Raw genomic sequence first — 7,175 nt, forward strand, 5'->3', positions numbered from 1 at the left:
TTCCTTGAATAGCAGTTAAAAAAAAACATTTAGTAACTTACATTTTATTTTGAAAATATACTTCTTTATAAATTATTATTTATTATTTAAATGTGTTTTCTTGTTTGGATATATGAGATTGTGATAAAACAATTAAAATTTTTTCCAGTGAAAATAATGGAGTTTCTAACCATGAATTGCCACCTCTTTTAATAGCAGCAATGTTAGGAAGAAATGACAATTCTTAAATAAAGATAGTTTTACTTTTAAATTTGCATTACTTTAAAGGATAGCAATGGGTTATCCAAGAATCTCTTCAATGCATGTTTCACATCCTTGTTCCTTAGGCTGTAATCATGGGGTTCAGCACTGGTATTACTAGGGTGTAGAAGACCGAGGCCATTTTGTCAGTATCTAATGAGTGGTTGGTCCTTGGTGGCAAATACATTAAAAGAAGAGTCCCGTAGAACACAGTGACAGCCATTAAGTGAGAAGCACAGGTGGAAAAGGCTTTTTGTCATCCCTCTGAGGAATGTGTCCTCAGAATGGCAAGGACAATGTTGAAGTAGCATATAAGAACAACAATCATGGAGAAAAATAAATTGGTACCTGAAAAGGCAAATACTGCTGTTTCTGGAAGGTAAGTATCAGAACAGGACAAGGCTAACAAAGGAACGTCATCACAGTAGAAATGGTTGATTATGTTGGAAGAGCAGAATGACAAGGAGAACACACAGGAAGTGACAGTCACTGCTGTGGTCAGACTTTGGAGGTATGTGAGGAAAACCAGCAGACGGCAGATCTGCGGAGACACCAGCACCATGTACAGCAGGGGGCTGCAAATAGCCACATAGCGGTCATAGGCCATTGCTGACAGCATGAAAATCTCAGCCACGGTGAACACTAAGAATCCACCCAGCTGGGCTGCACATCCATAGTAAGATATGGTTTTCTTGGTAACTAAGAAGTTAACCAGCATTTTAGTGGTAAGGATCGTAGAATTGCCAAGATTGATGACAGCCGAGTGACAGAGGAAAAAGTACATGGGGGTTTGAAGTTGGGAGTCAACACTGGTGAGGGTGATGATGCACAGGTTTCCTGTCACAGTCAGTCCATAGATCACATGAAGACCAGGAAGAGGGGAATCTGGAGCTCTGGACGGTCTGAGACACCCAAGAGAATGAACTCAGTGACCAGGGTGGGATTGCCAGAAGCCATTTACTCTGTTGTGTTCATCTTTGAATGGGAGAAATGGAAAGAAATTAATAGATGATAAATTTGCTTTTCCTCTTAGGTGCTAGGTTGTTAAATGTTTCATTTAAAATCAGATTGTTTTGATTGACGAACCAATAAAAGTGTCAACTCACAATTTTTCCCCCTGTCTTTTCACATATTTAGAAATATACACTCACCAGAAACAAAGTTTGAGTAGTTTTTAACAAACTATGAACTTATTTATTCACTGTTGGATATAGTATATGGAGAGTGAATATTGTTATACATGTATAACTTATATTAAGTTATGGTATTGGATGGATATGTATGCATTCATATATGTGTGTATGTACATATTTATACATATACATGAATGCACAAGCACACATTTGTTTGTGTGTGTGCTTACAATGATGAAAGAGAGCAGTGTTTTAAAAGTTGATCTACCAGATGTACCTCCAGTTATCAATCTTAGGTTCTATATGTGTCCTCTCTAGCCAATGTCATCAGTCATCTTTGTTTTTTTTTTTTTTTTTTTTTTTTTTTTTTTTATTACCCTGTATCCCATGCTTATTGTACTGGTGTTTTCCCATACACTTTACAAACAAGAATTTCTTCAAGTTAAATGTGCATCCTACATTGTGGTGCTTTCTCTCACTGAGTTGTATTTAATTCTTTCTTTCTTTCTTTTCATTGTAACATACTTGATTGTACATATCTATGGGATATAGCATTGAATATCAATCCCTGTGTGCTATATGAGAATTTCAATATTTCTGTTGGAAAAACTTTCAGTACCCTGGAATTTTTTTTTTATCAATTTCTACCACACCATTCTGCATCATTAGCCCAGAAACAGGCCTACACCTCAATAATGTTCCTCTGAAGTGTCATTCTGAAACTAAATCCCCTTTACTTAATCACACTTCATTTCTTCTGCAAAATAAGCCAGTTCTGTCATGTCTCTCTGACTTCTGGTTACTCAGATTCCTCTACTCATTTGTTCTGGAAGCTCAGTTCTTCTTGCCCTTTACTTTCCATCTTACATCTCTTCTACTTTACTTGTTTAAAGCTTGTTATGATTATTTAAAAATTTTTATTGCCTACATTTTTTTGTTGTTAGGGTTTGATTTCTTTGATTTTCTTGTATAGAGAAATGAGTTGGAGAGAATGCTATTCTTTATTTGGCAAGTAGTATGTGCCCAGAGTTATAGTGAGGGTTTTGAAGTAATGATGTAATTATTTTTTAGTTGTGCCTTAGAATATTGATATACTTATTTTCATGTTTGTTGAGACATTAGAGAATCAATGAAGTATAGTTACTCCAAGAGCCTGTGTAAGGTATTGGTTAAAAGTATGGTGGAAACAACCTTTTTTATGGTTTTGTTTTCTATGATTTTGTTTATGTATTTGATTGTTTGGTTGGATGTTAGTCAATTACCAGCTGTGTGATTTTTTTCTCAAGAACTTATATTCTTGAATTGTGCAAACTAAATGAGATAATGAACATATTTAGGTTTGTTTGAATTTTTTGTTATTAGTGTGCTTTGAATGATTTTTATTGTAATTTCTTATTTCAATGTCAGTAACTCATTCCAGCTTACCAAGGCTTTTACAGTTGAAAGAGAAATAGCAAGTGAATTACAAGTTTATATATTAAAAAGCTGGGAGACACAATATCTAACTATATATTTAACAAAGCAAAACATGCTCTCCTGCAACCAGACTTACTGTAAAGTCTTTAGGGTTTGATTGTTTTAAAGTAAAGATACTTTATTCAATACACAAAATATGAGTCTGGTGAGATGAAGGGATGGTGTTTCACCAACCATCCCAAATTTATTTTTTCTTACCACTGTACATAAAAATAACTGCATGTTGTATAACCAGGTAAGCTTATCTTGGAAAACATTGTGGAAACAATTACTTTGATCAAAATATGTCCTGTCTGCTACACATAAAGCAACTCAGTGCACTGTTCACTCTGACATATATATTTCATAAACTTGTCCTTTATTTAACCACAAAAGCTTTTTGAGAATCCTCCATATTGTTCTCCATAATGGCTGTTATGGCCACCAACAGTGTGTAAGTGTTACCTGTAGATCGTTTTGGGTAGTAAGGACATTTTCATAATGTTAATTCTTCCAATCCAAGAGCAACCTATCATTATCTCACATCATTGATGGTTTATATAATAATGGTCTTCTGATATCCTATCATGCCCACTATAGACACATTTTTGACTTATTCAGCAACACTTAATTCGTTTTGAAGACACATGTATTTTGATATTTTAGTGGGCATAAAAAGCATTATAAACTATAAATGAGAGGATGAATTGGTATGTTCTTTTTAAAATGTATGCTAGTAGATACTGCTTTCTCTATTGGTGAGAAAAGATATGAGCTTTTTCTCTAACCATTTCTAGTGTTCTATGTAAAGCACTAAATTAATTTTACATTGTTTTATTTATATTTACACAAAAATAGATCAAGTAAAGAGGTTAGGGAAGGTAAAGCATTTTTTTGGCCTTGCTGCCTCCTGTCCCCAGCTTTCAACACTAAAATAATTCACAATAAGTGTACCTGCTGCCACCTGTCCCCGGCTTTCAGCACTAAAATAATTCACAATAAATGTACTCTACAAAAAGAACTCAATAAAATATGCATTTAATTAAATGGCAAAATAATTTTAGAGTGGAACAAAAGCGCCTTAGGAAGACATACCAAAGAAAGGTCACCTCAATTTTAAGCATAATACATTTTCCTGCTTTGTTATTTTGAAAGGACTGTTCTTAAACCTATATTTGTGCAGGTTTTAATCTTAGTTCTTACATTTACCAGATGTGCATTTTATCATTCAAGGGACAATTTGATGGCATTTGAAAACCTCTCTAAGTCTTGTAGGTAAAAAGGATTAGCAATCCTCTTATTAATCAGATATTATGGTGTGATCGAAGCACTATGAAACACAATAGATGTTTTAGTATTTTATTTTGACCTCACCTTCAACTAAAAGTGATGTCTTGCAAATGACATTGATTCCTTTAGTAATACTACTAAATTTGGGAAACATGAAATATGCATGGAATGTTTGGAACAGAAAATGCATAGATCATAAAAATATTGATGTAATCACTTTAATTTAGAGGTAACAGGAAAGCAACATGTTATAATATGAGTTTAAAATTCTGCAACAAATCTGATGAACTATAAATCAAACTATCATGTTTGATATCTTGGCTGAGGATCAAAGTGAAAGAAAATAATCATAAAAATTCTAAGAACTTGAGGGTGGGGTTTCCTAACAACACTAACAACTTTTTCAGAAATTGGGTTTTTGTTTTTGTTTTTACTTTTAAAATGTATCCAGTAACTACATAGAAACCAATGTCTAGCTTTCACCAAAGATTATGATAAAGACACATAGAACATTATAGTAACTAACCCACAAACTTCAGTTATCAAAGCACACTGTTCGAGCTGTGGCTAAATTGCTTAGATCAGGTGTTAGAGACTCAAGGTTAAAGGAAGACAGGGCCATGAAGCGTCAGTGGAATGCTGAGATGGAGTCACAGAAACAGGTGCAGTCTACTCATCTCTAATGAGGAATTTGTCTGTGCTCCCATGTGTTCCTAACATTAACACAATAAGAATAATTTATGGGTTTCTTTCCTCCTTAAAAACTGTCCCTAAGGAGAAAGTGCACAATTTGTTAATTATGCCTAAAGCATTTGAAAGCTTCATGCAAAGCCAAAAGGGTATCTGCTAATTACAGAGACCAACTTTATATTCCCATTCAAGTAAAGTAATGACAGATACCTTTCCACAGCTCCTCTCAGTTGTCTTCTCTACTGCAACCAAGGGATCTGGAAATAAAATATGTTACAGTAACTGTAGGACAAATTTTTAGTTCTTATACCTCTTAATAGTCTTTTTTAACACAGTGTATTTTTACAGTTTATTTTAATTCATCAATATACGATGTGCCTGATTTTCCTGTCTCTTTTCCTCCTCCCTGTCGCCCCGCCTCCCATCTACATGGTTTCTTTCCTCCTTAAAAACTGTCCCTAAGGAGAAAGTGCACAATTTGTTAATTATGCCTAAAGCATTTGAAAGCTTCATGCAAAGCCAAAAGGGTATCTGCTAATTACAGAGACCAACTTTATATTCCCATTCAAGTAAAGTAATGACAGATACCTCTTCATAGCTCCTCTCAGTTGTCTTCTCTACTGCAACCAAGGGATCTGGAAATAAAATATGTTACAGTAACTGTAGGACAAATTTTTAGTTCTTATACCTCTTAATAGTCTTTTTTAACACAGTGTATTTTTACAGTTTATTTTAATTCATCAATATACAATGTGCCTGATTTTCCTGTCTCTTTTCCTCCTCCCTCTCGCCCCGCCTCCCATCTACATCATATCTGTTCACTTGTCTTAACAAGTTAAGGAATTGTTGTGATTGTTGTGTCTTCTTCCCCTCTCCACATTTGTTTGTATATTTATTTATATATTTTATTAGCTCCCACAAATAAGTGAGAGCATGTGGTATTCTTTTTCTGTGCCTGACATTTCACTTAATATAATTTTCTCTAAGTTCATCCATGTTGTTCTGAATGGTGGCGGCTGGGGACACAATGAAGGAATGCTGAAACCCTGCCCATTGCACTGTTTTAAAAATTCACAGGAAAAAATGATATTTATGTGGAGCTGTTTCTCCCTATTTTTGGTGTTAAAATTTATGATCAAAGTGTAGTGTACATATGAACAAATGCACACATTATATTTTTTACAGACTTAACACACCTATGTAACTAGAATGCAGATGAAACCACACCAATAAGAAAATAATACATTACACAGCACCCCAGAAAAATCCTTCATTCTCCTTTCCAACATGTACTGCTCCTCACATACCCGCAAACATACAACCAGTATTCTGACTTCTAACAGCATAACTTTAGCTATTTTTGTTTCTTTATCTGAATGAATTCAATACAAGTTATTTGTGTGCATGTGTCTGGGTTCTTGCACTTTATATACTGTTACAGGTAGTTCTAAATTGCTCATTCTCATTTCTGTGTACAGTTAAATTTATGAATATACCACAAACATAATATGCACTAAACTATTATTGAATGCTAGAATTGGCTCTAATTTGGTGGTTTTATGAATATTGATATTACAAATATTCTACTGCATGTTTTAATGAACATATGCCTCCATTTCTGTTTGGGTATATTAATTATACTGGAATTGCTAAGACTTAGGATATGCATATTCAGTATTAGTAAATTCAGCCTAGTAGTTTGATCAAGGTGCTTTCTCACCTGCAGAACATGATAGTTATGATTGCTAAATATCTTTGTTGTGACTTAATAATTTTGCTGTTTTATTTTTAGCCATACTAGATGGCCTGGGGATCACCATTGTTTTAATGCTTATTATCCTATTGCTGAAAATGACTGAGAACTTTTAAATTATTTAATGGCTATTTATATATTTTCTATGACAAGTCCTCATTTGCGTCTTCTCTCTACCTTTCTATTGTGTTTTAAATCAATTATTTGTTGGTTTGTAAGAATAATCTTTATGTTTTCATCAGAATTCCTCTGTCAGATATATATGTCTGATTGTGTAGGTTTGTCAAAAATATCCTCTCCACTGGAAGTGTTGCCCTTTTGACACTGATAATTTTGATGAATGTAGTAGTCTGTTTGTGTTGCTTATAACAAAATACCTGGAACTAGGTGGCTTCAAAGATGGCAGCACATTGCAAAAAGTAGTGGAGCAGAGAGGGAGATAGACTGTCCTTTCACTTCTTTTAAAGCCCTTGGAACCATGCCCCTGACCACCGTTTTTAATCCATTCACCATAGGATGGTTCTACAAGCTAATCACCTATTCAAGGCTCAACCTTTCAACTACTGTAATAGGATTTCCCACCCTATTAACAGTCACTGGGGGAGGGGGGCAAG

General features: G+C 34.4%; 1 pseudogene; it reads right to left on the reverse strand.

Moving 5' to 3' along the window:
- Positions 1 to 245: 245 nt before the first annotated feature.
- On the reverse strand, positions 246 to 1,197 carry LOC103583587 (annotated as a pseudogene).
- Between the last annotated feature and the right edge of the window lie 5,978 nt (positions 1,198 to 7,175).

This window comes from Galeopterus variegatus, unplaced genomic scaffold (genome assembly GCF_000696425.1).
Source record: "Galeopterus variegatus unplaced genomic scaffold, G_variegatus-3.0.2 Scaffold24601, whole genome shotgun sequence".
Taxonomy (NCBI): Eukaryota; Metazoa; Chordata; class Mammalia; order Dermoptera; family Cynocephalidae; genus Galeopterus; species Galeopterus variegatus.